This window comes from Oratosquilla oratoria, chromosome 2, assembly GCF_046742065.1.
Source record: "Oratosquilla oratoria isolate Oo_2021 chromosome 2, ASM4674206v1, whole genome shotgun sequence".
Lineage (NCBI taxonomy): Eukaryota > Metazoa > Arthropoda > Malacostraca > Stomatopoda > Squillidae > Oratosquilla > Oratosquilla oratoria.
The window spans coordinates 48,889,285-48,904,284 of NC_134778.1; the positions used below are offsets into that span (position 1 = coordinate 48,889,285).

Consider the following 15,000-nt stretch of genomic DNA (forward strand, 5'->3'; position numbering starts at 1 on the left):
ATACGGGAGCGACGAGCGATTTCGCTCGGGAAAGTTCCAATGTCGCTCTCGCAAATCCAATAGCGGGAGCGATTCAAAAAAAAAAAAAAAAAAAAAAAAATCGCTCCCGCGGCAAGATTCAACGTTTTTCTTGCATTATCCATCATTGGGCGATCCCTGAATCCCATCACCATTGATGAAAGGATCAGAGAAAACACAACTTACCCGTGATCAATCATTGCATTATCAATCGATATCATAAACGCAGCGCATCAATCAATTTTAATTTGTTAATGTACGTACGTATGTGTACGCGGTATAGCTGCTAGAGTTCAATGGCTTACCTAGCCTAGCTTCGTATCAGCTGCATGCGTGCGTATACTATAGTACATGTTGACTAGACTATACATGACTATCGTGCTACACAATGTCGCTAGTTGCGAATTGCATGGTACCTGTATGCAGGGAAGTTCATTGGTTGCATGCAGCTAGCTGCCCAATCAACGCGCTGACTACATGTACAATGCACCATACCCAATACCACATCACCGCATGCATACGTACACTGTACATATGCAAACTCGCTCGAGGCCTTGGAGGGAAACTGGGAAATCCCATTTATAACCTCGTTCATGTATTTATGAGAAAACAAAATAGAATCAAATGTTTGGTTAGTAATTGAAAGTAAATAAATTTAATTATAAATATGAACATTTGATAAAGGAGAATAAAACATACAAAAAAAAAAAATTCATTACCTAGCTTAGGTTTACGGTAGCTAGGTCTACATTTGTACGTCACGTCCATGCCAAACTTTCGACGATCGTACATCATGGAGCGATTTCTAGTGAAGCGAGTGAAGATGAGTGAAGATGGTTTGCTCTCAGATTCAGTCTTTTCAGAATCGAGGGAGAGTGTTTTGACGGCAGGAACCACTTCTGGACCAGCAAAGCCTAATTCAAACTCTACGGGCAAGGGCCAAGGAAAACGAAAACCAGTAAAGCATGAATCTACTATACACTCGTGGAACCTAGATTGGCTTGAAGTGGATCGGGGCAGTGATGGTACTCTAACGGTGTATTGCAAGGCTTGTCGTGCATTTCCACCCCCAACCACTGCCAGTGGAAACAGAGGCGCTGTGTCTGCCGATCAGTTTCACCCATCCCCCTCCCCCCAAAATTAAAGGTTGATTTGTTAAAAAAAAAAAAAAAAAATCATGCACATGAGTAATGAGTTAGCCTTCCAATAGTTTGAGGGAAATCGAACCTGCAAAAACATGGCTCTGGAAGCATAAAAAATGGCTCTGGTAATTAAAAAATTGCTCTGGTGAAATTTAGAAGAAAAAAAAAAACGAAAAATGGCTCTGAAAAAAAAAGTATTTTTTTTCCCTGGTGTGTATGTATGTGTGTGTGATTTCAAATCCAATAATAAAGACATCATTGCGAAGACGATCTCAGGATCTCAGAGGACCAATGTCGTGCTGTTGTCAACCATATTGAGGTAGAGTTGATCTTTACTGAATCAGTCTCATTGAAGCGTCTGCATACGTGATAACGGTTCCATCATCACATACATCTGTTTTCGATATAGATAAATGACCCCTTGTTATCCAATAAGACTCATTTTTTCTTATTAATAGTGTAGCTAAGAGCCACAATAGAATCTACTGGGAAGAATTAACACCCTGGAGGTACAAACAGCTATATAAATAGTCAAATTCATATAAAGGAGATCTATACGTTTGGAAACTAAGAGGTATTTTGGTGATATTGGTTAAGGCATTCAAAAACCAAACCCCCAGCTTTTAAAAAAGATTAAGTCTTTCTTATCACCTGATTTACTGAAATATGCCCTTGCTCTAATGTTTTGAAATTACGCATCCGTGTGTATGAGACTTACTATGGTTTTGGATCACGTGCTATATTCATGTCTGGCATCTATTGCCCTTCAGAAAAAGAGTTCAGAGCTCATATTACCGGATTTTTGTTTAATGCTGCGACCTTACACACACGTCCTTATACACGCCCTTGTTTCCATGGGCAATAATGGTATGCACAATCAGTGACAGCTTTTCAAGCTGGGAGCGCGGCTTGAATAAGGGAACTCAAGCGTGGGACCTCAGACCATTAACCACTGTACCAGCAAGCATTCTGTGTGTGTGTGTGTGTCTGTGTGTGTGTGTGTGTGTGTGTGTGTGTGTGTGTGTGTGTGTGTGTGTGTGTGTGTGTGTGTGTGTGCGTGTGTGTGTGTGAGTGTGTGAGTGTGTGTGTGTATGCATGTGTAGAAAACACGACAGAGTACACATGATAGATACATACACATGACAGAAACACACACACACACACACACACACACACACACACACACACACACACACACATACACACACACACACACACGCACGCACGCACACACACACACACACACACACACACACACACACACACACACACACACACACACACACACACACACACACACACACACACACACACACACACACACACACACACACACACACACACACACACACACACACACACACACACACACACACACACACACCCACACACACACACACACACACACACACACACACACACACACACACACACACACACACACACACACACACACACACACACACACACACACACACACACACACACACACACACACACACACACACACACACATACGCCCTTGAAGGAAGTATATGCAAACGCATGATACAAACTCATAACAAAACTCCAAACAGACAAGATTTAGTTAACAATACAAAAATGATTAACGCAACAACAACAAGAAACTACACATCTTGGAAAGTGTCTGCATAACACAATACACCCCAATCATTAATATACAGACGGTCACTGTTAGTGCTTTACAACTACACAGCGAGGCTGCGTGGCAGCAAAGACCAAACGTCCGGCTACAGGGATCTGATGTCCTTGTGTTTCACCTCCCTTCAAGATACAAACTATTCAGAAAATTGAGAAAATCACTAAGATGATAGTGGATATTGAATTAGCTCTGGTCTTTAATCGAACATGTCTACAAGAAAATTTACTGCCCATTTATACTAATATATATAGATATATATATATATATATATATATATATATACAGTATACATATATGTATATATATATATATATATGCATATATATATATATATATGCATATATATATATATATATATACATATATATATATATGTATATATATATAAATGTATGTATGTATGTATATAAAATCATTCTAACAGTCGCCCCGGGTCTCGAACCGGGGCCTTGCGTGACGTTAGGCCAAAGCTCTACCGACTGAGGTTAAGGAGCTCTGAAGTTCTCGAACCTGGGAGTTGATCTAACTCCCGAAGAACTAAGTCGACTGTTAACTTCCGTCCTAACTTAATTTTACGGAGAACTAAGCGACTTTTGGAACTATTTGATTGACATTAGATTAACGGAATTGAAGATATCTACAAGTGGTGATACAGCTGTCCATTGTGTGATGGCGATGCCTACAGCACTCCTCGTTTGCACTGGGAATAAATCCCTGTGGTCTGACACTCGGTCCCCAGACTGAGATCAAAATCTAGATTAGAAATCGGTTCCCACTAGATTACTCGATGTTTCTGGCCATCCTACGAGTACATATTGATTTATGTTAAATAAGATTTCAATATCATCCTAGTAGGCCTAGTCAGATTACTACTACATGACAATTCATTTTCTTATAGTAGATATTGTTATTGATACTTATAGTTACATGCCCTGATAATTATGATTATTTTAGTCATGCTATGATGATGGTATAAGTAGTAATTAAAAAGAAATTATACTTGAGATGACAAAGATGATAGTACAGCTTTTGATGATAATGATGTTCATGACAGAGTTGGCAAAAGAAAAAAATCATTTAGGTAGACATAATTAGTCACATGGGCTCATATTCATATTTACACATCTGAGCGATCCATTTTTAAATAGAATTTTGACGCATGTTCATACATATATGAATAATACATTCACAAAAAAGGGGGCGTCGAATAGTTTTATACAAAAGACAGAGGAAAATGGATTCATGAAGGCATGCTTTCCAGCTTGAGTTTTGACATACGATCTATGTATGAATATAATCTCCTCCCTTCCCTCTCTTTCTCTCTCTCTCTCTCTCTCTCTCTCACTCTCTCTCTCTTTCAAAAAGAGGGACAAAAAACATCAAATTACCTTGTGTAAAAGGCTGAAGTAAAGAGATTCATGAAACGATGCGATTAAAATGGAATTTTGGCATATGTACATGCATGCATGAACAATATTATCATTCTCTCTAAAAAGAGAGTGGTAAAAAGGGCGTCGAATCCTTCTGTATAAAAGGCCGAAGGAAACCGATTCATGAAAGTCTAATGCTGTGTTGATGCGTCGCTAATGATTCCGTAATGAGAAGCAAAAGTGAGGATGTGATTGAAGGCCACGGACAAACGAACACAGAGGTGAGAAAGGAGGGAGTGGTTGGTGGGGGAGGCTAGGGAGGGAGAGGGAAGGAAGGAGAGAGAGAGAGGAAAGAATACTTTGTGAGGGAAAGAGGAGACGAGGAGGCGAGGAAGAGAAAAAGGATGGATAAGGCGTAAAGGAAGAAGAGAGGGAGTAGGATTCGAGGAGTATGTAAGGAGAAAAAGTAGGAAAGAATAAGAGATATATATGTAATAAGACAAAGGAGTAGGTGGGGAAAGTATGTGAGAATAAAGGAGAGGAGAGGAAGGCAAGGAAGTGGGGAAGGGAGAAAAGTAGGATGAGGAGTAGTAGATGCAGAGGAAAGAGAAAGAGCAAAAGATTTGAGAGGTGGGTGGCGAGAAATTAGGCTATCGGAGTAAGAGAAAGGTGGGAGAGGAGAGAGAAGGAGAGGAATACGGGGAGGCGTGTAAACGGAAGAAAGAAGGGTAAGAGGAAGACCTAAATGAGAAAAAAGGGGTGTAAGGGGTAAATGAGGTAGGAAAAGGAGGGGAATAATTGAAAGAGAGGAGGAAGAAGAGGAGAAAGACGAAGAGAAAAAGGAGAGAAGGAAAAGTCTTTGATAAAGGAAGGGAAGAGTAAAGGGACGGGCGAGGTAGGTGAGAAGGTAAAAGGGGATTGGAAGGAGGAACGAGTTAAGGATAGAGAAAGGAAGAAAAAAAGAAAGGAGACAGTTGAAGATGAAAGAGGTGAAAGAGGAAGACGAGGATGTTAAAAAAGAAAAAAAGGAAAGGATAGACAGAGAAAGAAGAAAGGGGGATGAGTGTGAGATGTGGGTGAGGAAGGGGAAGTTCGGGATATATGAGAGTAGCTAGGAGAGAAGGGGGGGGGGAGATAAAAGAAGACGACGAGGCAGCAGAAGATTTCGGTGGAGAAAAGTAGGTTCTGTGTACTCGCCCTGGCACTTTTCAACACCTGCATGGAATACTTGTTGGGCAGAAGTGGCCAGTGTCACTGTGGAGTATCATTTGGCAACACTAAGGTCACCAACTATATCTTTGTCATTTATGCTACGAGTCGTTGGAGTCCTGGTTACAGCCCTCAAGTAACTGCACAGGAGAAAGGGACCACTAGGACCGAAGTCCGGGAGTTTGGAGACTTATTGAATAATACATTTCAGGTTGCCTATGCATGTGACTAAGACATTTAGGTCTTGGAAATTTTCATATGTATTGATGGTGTAGTACATAACAATGGTAGGTCATGACATTGCTTATGGTATCACGTACTCGTTCAATCAAGAGAACAAAAATCAGAATCTTTAAATCGCTTGTGTTTCTTTTGGTGTAGGGCTGAGAAATAGATAGCGAATACTGACTTAAAGAGGCATCTCGACGTCATTGGGACCGAGTGCTTCTGAAAACTATGGGATATCGATGGACTTTGTGTCAAACCAGCGCTTTCTCTGTAATAATTAGTAGAAGGCTTGTCTGAAGAATTCGTGAATGTCAGGTGCTGCTATGTGTGCATGTGTCATGCTTCCCTGATGTTGATCCCACTCACAGGGTTATCTCCACAATAGACAACTCTCGATGGGGGGGAGAAGGGGACTCCCACAGAACTCTTGGCCGGACAAAGTCGAACGATCCTGCCGAGAGCTCTTTGGAATGGGAAGCGTGGCTGCATGAGGGGCTTCCTTGGGGCAAAACGTGTGGAATGGCATCGGCCTTTGACTGAAACGACAACCTCCTCCACCCCTGACGTATACTTCCCGTCGGTGATGGAAATGACAATACTGTTGATTGTAATGATTACAATTGTGATTATGATGACGGTGGTGATGATGATGGTGGTGGTTGGGTGGAGTTGATGATTATGACGATGATGATGATGATGATGATGATGATGATGATGATGATGATGATGATGATGATGATGATGATGATGATGATGATGATGATGATGATGATGATGATGATGATGGTTGTGGTGGTAATGACAGTACTGTTGATTGTAATGATTACAATTGTGATTATGATGACGGTGGTGATGATGATGGTGGTGGTTGGGTGGAGTTGATGATTATGACGATGATGATGATGATGATGATGATGATGATGATGATGATGATGATGATGATGATGATGATAATAATGATAATGATAATGGTGATTGGATAGATAGATGAGTAGGAAAGGGAGGGGAGCAGAAATAGAATAAAGGAGGAAGGATGGAGTAGAGGAAGGAGAGTCGAGGAAAGAGTGAAAAAGCGGAAAATGAGGAAGAAAGAAAAGAGAGAAAAGAGAATCAGGTGGAAGAGGGGGTGGAGTGGAGAAAAAATGAGAGCAGAGGAGATCTGATTAAGAGATGAGGGTGGAGAAAGGAGAACGAAAGGTGGAGGGCAGGGAATTGTCGAATATTTTGGTTACGTTTTAAGAACCTAAGACGTAAGGAAGAAGAAGAGGGGGGGGGGGGAAGAGGAGAAGGTGAAACCGGAGAAGTCAAGGCGAGGTAAGGGAAGAGGAGGAGAAGAGAGAGAGAAAAAAAAAGACGTAAAATGTGAAGCTAAAAGAATAGGAGGATGTGAGGAAAAGAAAGATAAGTTCAAAGAGTTGAGAAGGTGGCCATAAGAAAGTAGCAGGAAGAAAAAGAGGAGGAAGAAGATGAAGAGGAGGACGACGACACGCAGGCGGCTTCAAGGGCACGGAGAGGACAATTAATGTCTTGCAAATTACAAAGGCAGTGGAATAGACGCCTTAAGCTGAAGCAGAGGAGGAGGCGTTTCGAGCTTCGAGAACGAGGTGTCACGGCTGAGGATGACTTGATGTTCGGGAGGAGGAGGAGGAGGGAGAAGGGAGGAATGTCGAGGTTATAGGTAGGAGAGGGATTCAAGTCAGTGTGTGGGTTGTATCATTATCTAGTTGTCATTGTCTCGTTATGTTCCTCGTTTGGATATTGTTTGCCTGCCTCTTTGCCTTCAAGTCTGTGTGTTTGTGTGTGTGTGTGTGTGTGTGTGTGTGCGTGTGTGTGTGCGTGTGTGTTTATGTTTGTGTGTGTGCGTGTGCGTGTGTGTTTGTGTGTGTGTGTGTGTGTGTGTGTGTGTGTGTGTGTGTGTGTGTGTGTGTGTGTGTGTGTGTGTGTGAACATAAGAACATAAGAATGAAGGAGACTGCAAGAGACCATAAAGCCTGCACTAGGCAGTTCCATGTCCATTACCACCTGTCATCCCCATCCATAAAGTTGTCTAACCGTTTCTTAAAACAACCGGTAGTTTCAGCGCTCATTACATAGTTACTAAGTCTATTCCATTCGTTTATCACTCTATTAGTAAACCAATTCTTGCCTATTTCTCTCGTAAATCAAAGTTTGTCCAATTTAAATATGTTACTGCGAGTTCTGCTCAATTGTCTTAAATGATGACCTTGTTTGCGTCACCCTTGTTAAAGCTTTTGATCCACTTGAACACCTCTGTTACATCACCCCGCACTCTGCGTCTTTCCATAGAGTGTAAGGTGCCTGTCTCTTCGTAAGGTAAATTTCTGAGCCCATGTATCATTTTGATCATTCACCTGTATTGATTCAAGTGAATTGATGTCCGTTCTATAAGACGGAGACCAAAACTGTACCGCATAGTCAAGCATGAGTCTAACTAACGCTAGATAGAGTTTAAAAATCACCTCTGCACTTCTATTCGTAACCGTCCTTGCAGTGAAACCTAATGCTCTATTAGCTTTATTCCTGGTGCTGATGCAGTTTCCTGGATTTAAGGTCAGACTGCACTAGAACTCTCAAGTCTCTCTGGCACTCAGTTTTCTCTAAAATCGTGTTATCTAAACTATATCTGTTTTCGGGGTTGTGTATGATTCACCATGGTCTTGGATCACGTGTTGGACTCGTGATCGACAGATATTTCCCTTCCGAAAAAAAGAGCTCAGAGCTCATATGTGTGTGTGTGTGTGTGTGTGTGTGTGTGTGTGTGTGTGTGTGTGTGTGTGTGTGTGTGTGTGTGTGTGTGTGTGTGTGTGCGTGTGTGTGCGTGTGCGTGCGTGTGTGTGTGTGTGTGTGTGTGTGTGTGTGTGTGTGTGTGTGTGTGTGTGTGTGTGTGTGTGTGTGTGTGTGTGTGTGTGTGTGTGTGTGTGTGTGTGTGTGTGCGTGTGAGTGTATATGTGCATGTGTGCATGTGTGTGTATGTGTTGTAGGAATGTGTCTGCATACATACGAGTATTTGATTGGTTGCTGGTCAGTGTATGTAAAATTGATAAAGCTGAAATTGATTTGTGTACGTGAACTGACATTATTAATGATGAAAACTTGGAGGTTGGGGCTTTACTATGTTCCATTTATGGTTGTCTACAGCAGTCAGTTAAGTTATCGTGTGCCCTCCATTCCTTTTATTGAATTTAATTATGTCTGTCTATCTGTATCACACATTTTGGGTAAAGGAAACGTCCAATGTTTGTCGAAATCATATTTATTTTACTTATTGATTTAATTTTCATTAGCAGGATATACTCATTTATTTGATTTGATTGGGTATAGTAATTCACTTTTTTATAGCATGGAGTTAGCAGGGCCAAAAATACTTGTGTGTGACTGATTAGTTGGATTACCTTGAATTAACCAAAGATATTGTCTTAGGAAGCAAATCCAAAGACAATCTGGACAAGTGGACGTTCCTAATGCGTTTTGATCTCTTGTATCAAGGAAGTGATAAGAATTATTTACTTTTTGTTCGCTTCAACTCCCTTAATGTTTAATTGAAAAATAAAGATTCCTCAGCTGTTAGATTACGGATACTGTCAAATCAAGAGTAGAAATGATGAACATATGTCATTGTACGATAGGCAGAATGGTCAGAAGTACGAACCAGCTGTTCATGAATAACATGTTCAAATGAACTGCCCGTAATAATGAGGGTTCTGAAACACTTTTTTTTTTTTTGTGTTCTAATGCAATTAAGTTTTTTACGATAGAAAAAAGAACAGAAAAAATAATTGTGTCAGAGGGAGCGTTCATATCTGACCACCTTCAGCACGCACGTGTGCTCCTTTTGTGTATTATTCGTTTATTTTTAATTTCTATGTGATATATTATTTTTATTTTATTATGTTAATTTTATTTTATTTTTAGTGACAGACATTTTCCTGCGTGTTAAGGGCATTCCTTGAACTAAAACAATCAAGGCTCATCGATGAGGTCAGCGTAAATTTAACGCCGTCAACATGTGGCCTGTTCATCACCTTTACAAAATCGTCGATATCTACCACATCATAATCCATAGACTGAGCCATATATGAGGTCTGAGCTCTCAACGGGAGTGCAATAGTTGTCGATCTTGAGCCCAACACGTGATCCATTTCAATGGTGAATCACACACATGCACGCACACAGACACAAGCCCACACAGACACACACACGCGCGCGCTTGGCATTCCATTCATAGTAGTTAGCATTAAATAAATTTAAACCAGCCCTAGAATTAGCTCAAATTGTACATTGTCAGTACAACTGTATCACTGTTAAACCTACAAACGATTATTATTATCATTATTGTTAATATCATTATTACTTATATCATCATCATTGTCATTATTATCATTATTACTATTATTATCATTATCATTATTATTATTATTATTATTATTATTATTATTATTATTATTATTATTATTATTATTATTATTATTATTATTATTATTATTATTATTATTATTATTATCATTATTATTATTATTATTATTATTATTATTATTATTATTGTTATTGTTATTGTTATTGTTATTATTATTATTATTATTATAATTATTATTATTATTATTATTATCATTATCAGTTATTATAAATATTACTACTACTACTTCTACTACTACTACTACTACTACTTACTACTACTACTACTATTGTTATTATCATTATTATAATTATTATAATTATTATCATCATCATCATCATCATCATCATCATCATCATCATCATCATCATCATCATCATCATCATCATCATCATCATCATCATCATCATCATCATCATCATCATCATTATTATCATTATTGTAATTATCATTATTGTTATTGTTATTATTATTATTATCATGAACTCTTTAAATGAAAAGGAAAAGGAGAAGGAGTACAAGAAGAAGCTGAAGGAGGAGTGGGAGATAGTGAAGGATAGAGTGGAGGAGGAATGGGGATGGTTCAAGAAGGGAGTCATAAGGTGTGCAAGGATTGTGTGTGGAACAAGAAGGACAGGAGGAAATAGAAGAAAGGGTAGTGAATGGTGGGATGAGGAAACAAAGAAGGTTGTAGAAGAGAAGAAGCGAGCTTTCACAGATTGGTTACAAAATAGGACGAGGGAGTCATATGAGAGGTACAAAGCAAAGAAAAGAAGTAAAGCACAAGGTAAAGGAGGCAAAGAGCAAAGTAGATGTGAAATGGGGTAAGAGTATGACAGAAAATTTTGAATGTAATAAATAATATGTTTTCGAAAGAAATTAAGAGGGGAAGAAGAGGCCAATCAAATAGAGAAGAAAATGTGAAAGGTGCAGATGGAGAGGTGATAATGGAAGAGAAGACAGTAGGAGGAATATGGGCAGAGTATTTCATGGAGTTGCTAAATGTGGAAGAGGATAGGGAGGGAAAGATAGCTGCAGTGGGAAATGCTAAGAAAATGACCGTGATGAGTGAAGAAAATGGAGGAGAAATAAGGAAGGATGAAGTGAAGGCAGTTGTTAAGATGATGAAAGCAGGTAAGGCACCTGGTCTGGATGGATGCCATGCAGAATGTCTTAAAAAGATGAGGTACAGTGAGGGTGGATTGGTTGGTGAGGTTATTTAATGTTTGCTGGAGAGAGGGTAGAGTGCCGGAGGACTGGAGGAGTGCCTGTATAGTTCCACTTTACAAGGGAAAAGGGGACAAGTGTGAATGTAGTAGTTTCAGAGGGATTAGCTTGTTAAGTGTTGTTGGGAAGGCTTATGGGAGGATCTTGATTGAGAGGATTAGGAGAGGAACAGAGGGAGTAATTGGTGAGGAACAGTGTGGATTTAGGACGGGTAGAGGTTGTGTAGATCAGATTTTTGTGGTAAGACAGATATGTGAGTAAGCTATAGGAAAAGGGAAGGGTGTTCTATGGGCCTTTATGGTCCTGGAAAAGGCTTACGACAGGGTAGTCAGGAAGGCACTGTGGGAGGTTTTGCGGATATACGGGATAGGAGGAAAGCTTTTAGGAGCTGTCAAGAGTTTTTATGAGGGTAGTAGAGCTTGTGTCAGGATTAGAAATGGAGAGAGTGAGTGGTTCGAGGTAAAGGTGGGACTTCGTCAAGGATGCGTTATGTCGCCCTGGCTGTTCAACTTATACATGGATGGGGTAGTGCGAGAGGTAAATGCAAGGGTAGTGGGCAAGGGATTGGGGATGGTTAAAGAAAATGGAGAAAAGTGGGAGGTGAGCCAGCTGTTGTTTGCGGACGACACTGCGCTTGTGGCAGGATCGGAGGAGGGATTGAGGAAGTTGGTGACAGAGTTTGGGAGAGTGTGTGATAGAAGAAAGCTGAAGATAAATGTGGGTAAAAGTAAGATGATGAGATGTACAAGGGGTGAAAGTGGCAGTAATCTGGAAGTGAGCATTAAGGGAGAGCGACTGGAGGAAGTGGATAGTTTTAGATACTTGGGTGCAAATGTGGCAGGAAAAGGTGGAGTGAAGGTGGAGGTAGAATGTAGATTGAGAGAAGCGAGTAAATGCCTTGGTGGATTAAAAAGTGTAATGAGGAATAAACATTTGGGAATGGATGCTAAGAGGAGACTATATGAAGGAGTGATTGTACCAACAGCACTGTATGGGGCAGAAACATGGAGCATAAGAGAAGAAGAGAGAAGGAGTTTGAATGTGTTTGAGAAATATGATGGGGGCTGGATAGAGTGAGAATTGAGGAGGTGAGGAGCACAGGGGTGAAGAGGGGGTTGGGAGATAGGGTTGATGAAAGAATATTAGGATGGTTTGGACACATGGAAAGAATGAGTGAAGAAAGACTAACAAAAGAGGTATGGAAGGCAGATGTGGAGGGAGTGAACATGAGGGGACGTCCTAGGATGAGGTGGATGGATGGGGTGAAGGGGGCTTTGGGAAAGAGGGGAATGTCTGTTGAGGAAGGACGGGAGAGGACAGAAGACAGGGGTGAATGGAGAATGGTTGTATATGGATGATGTTGTGATGCATGAGGTGGAATGGGCAGGTGGATGGGGGGTGAGGTAGTATGTGAGAGCAAAATATGACACAGCCCGAAGGGATTTCTCCCCGTCTTCTCCTTTATGCATGGGGGGACGGAGAGGGGGGGATCGCCGATTTAATGAAGCGGCCTTGCTGTGGATGTGTTGTGTCTTGCGTCACTGCTTCTGACCCAGGGCAGTGGACAAGGTGCAGGGATGACCCGTCATCCAAGCGTTGCGAAGATGAAAGGGAGGGTAGTGGGGTGTGGAGTGTATTCAGGGATGGAATGGGTGGGAATGATTTTATGCCTTTTCCTTTTTGGCTACCTCCCTTGTAAGGGGAAAAAAGCCTTGGTATATGTATGTATGTATAAATGTATGTATTACTATTATTGTTGTTGTTAATAGTGAGGGGTTATCTTGTGGAGCTATATATATATATATATATATATATATATATATATATATATATATATATATATATATATATATATATATATATATATATATACATATATATACATATCATTTGAATGATGGAGAACATAAACACAGGGAAAGGCTTGGAACCCTAAACACTTTAACGTTTTGTTCGCGTAGAACTTCTTCAGAGAGTGTATGTAGAACTGCAATTGCAGTTCTACATACACTCTCTGAAGAAGTTCTACGCGAACGAAACGTTAGAGTGTTTAGGGTTCCGAGCCTTCCCCTGTGTTTATGTTCTCCATTATCCAAATAATTTGTCTAAAATACTTATCAATATATATGCATGTATATATACACAGTATGTATATATATATATATATATATATATATATATATATATATATATACTGTATATATATACATTTATATATATATATATACATATATATATGTATATATATATATATATATATATATATATATATTCGTGAAGCGTGGCAGGAGATTCTCTTTCAATGGCGATGAACCAACTAATCGAGAAAACGACAGAATACAATATATCTCTCTGTTTAGCTTTTGTAGATTACCAGAAGGCTTTTGACTTGGTAAAACAAATAGCAATACTAAACTCGCTACGCAAGCAGGGTACAAACGAACAGATCGTAAGGGTGTAAAAAGAATTATGCTAAAAGTATCGCTATAATTCGACTACATAAAGATTCAGAAAAGATAAAGATCGAGAAAGGAGTACGGCAAGGCCATGCCATTTTACCCAAATCATTTACAACTTGTCTGGAAGAGATTTCCAGAAGGTTGAGTTTGGAATAGAAAGGTTTGAAGCTTAATGGTAAATATTTGAACCATCTAAGATTTGCGGTTGATATCATTCTTATTTCATAAAGAGCAGAGGACTGATTATCAAAGTAGGTGTAAAAATTAATAAGAGTAATGTCCAGCACGAAAGTTGAGAACAAAGAGATTATAATCGATGGTGAGAGTCTTGAAGAAGTTGAAAAATGGTAGGTGGCGCTGCTCAGCTGGCTGCCACGGATCCAGAGCTCCGTGATGTACTGTATGTGTGTTGTAACTGTAACTTTGAATGATCTGGATCCACAAAGAGTTTTAATTTGTATGTATCATTACAAATTGACCAAATAAAGTATTTATCATTATTATTATTTAAAATATAATTGTTTAGTCCAGATGGTGAAAATTACGCAAGACGTATTACAATTGGTTGGAGAGTGTTTGGTAAGTACAATAAAATCCTGAGAGGCTCTCTACCTTTTGTGTTTGGAACGTAAAATTTACAATCAATACATTCTGCCAGCAATAATCTACGGGTGTGAGACTTGGAAACTAACGAAAGAAATGTAAACATAGCTGAGGACCGCAAAGAGGAGAATAAAGAGATCAATGCTGGGAATAACGCTGAAAGACCGAAAGAGGGCAAATTGGGTGAAAGAGCAGACTAAAATGAAAGATATTGTGGAGGCAGTGAAAGAGAGGGAGTGGAATTGGGCAGTTAAGTTAGTGCGATGATGAGGAAAGGAGCAAGTGTGTTACTGAGTGGACGCCGCGAGATAGTAAGCGTGGAAGAGGGAGACCAGACAGAAAGTGGAGAGACGAGACTGAGAAGGTTACAGGATTAACACACACACACACACACACACACACACACACACACACACACACACACACACACACACACATACACACACACACACACACACACACTACAGCACTGGTCACGTGCTGGATGTAGGTTCGAGTCCTCGGGCATACCACGTTTCAATTTCTGTATGTTGCCTCCACGGTTCTTCCGAAGTTGATGGCTTAGAATTAAAGTACATTGTGGTTGATAAAAATGTATATCTAGTCACTGGGACCCATTCGGTGTTGTACACACACACACACACACACACACACACACACACACACA

The 15,000-nt window shown here is 40.0% G+C and overlaps 1 protein-coding gene across 1 annotated transcript in view; it reads left to right on the plus strand.

Moving 5' to 3' along the window:
- The window catches only part of LOC143035834 (fat-like cadherin-related tumor suppressor homolog), a 742,303-nt gene that overhangs the window by 663,239 nt on the left and 64,064 nt on the right, over window positions 1–15,000 (plus strand). The gene's annotated exons all lie outside the window — the stretch shown is intronic.